The following is a 756-nucleotide window of genomic DNA, read 5'->3' on the forward strand; positions in this document are numbered from 1 at the left end:
GGGCACCGCCCCAGGCGTTGCTAGGGGAACGGGCGGAAGGGGCGTGGCCATGGGAGGGGGAGGGACTAACTCTCTCTCCCTTCCTTCAGTCTCCGCCTCCTACAGCCCTTAGCCGGAGAAGGTTGGGAGGTTCTTCGTGTGTATTTGTCTTCCTGGGGTCATATAGGGTGGGCTGCGTTGAAGAAGACTTTTAAGATCATCAAGCTCAACCGTTAACCCAGGACCACCACTAAACTGTATCACTGCGAGCCTCATCTACATGGTTTTTGAACACTTCCAGGGACGGTGATTCCACCACTTCCCTGGGCAGCCTGTTCCAATGCCTGATCATCCTCTCTGTGTAGAAATTGTTCCTAATATCCAATCTAAACCTGCCCTCTTCATCCCTCCTCAAGGTGCCCCACGGGTCATGTTTTCTCCCGAGAGGCCACTGTGGTCACTTGTCCCTTCTGGGGGGCCCCATTTAGGGCTCAGGCATTCAGGCAAGGCTGGTGTAGGCCACAGAGCTGCTCCAGTTTAAAGCCTGAAGTGTTGGAGGCTTTACACACACCCTTTAGGGTGTCCAGGTTCACCACCTTTGTTTTATGGGTCTGTGGTAGGGCACATGCTTACAAGTGAGATCCTGTCTTGCCTCTTGGTTGAGGCTGCCCCACTGGGAGGGTAGCAAAGACTCAACTATGTTCCCCAGAGTGCCAACAGATACTGTATTATTTCATCTAATGAAAACGGATTCCTGAAAATGATTGTGTTATGGAA

This window comes from Pezoporus occidentalis, unplaced genomic scaffold, assembly GCF_034315485.1.
Source record: "Pezoporus occidentalis ecotype Australia unplaced genomic scaffold, CSIRO_AGI_Poc_V1 ctg23, whole genome shotgun sequence".
In the NCBI taxonomy this organism is placed as follows: domain Eukaryota; kingdom Metazoa; phylum Chordata; class Aves; order Psittaciformes; family Psittacidae; genus Pezoporus; species Pezoporus occidentalis.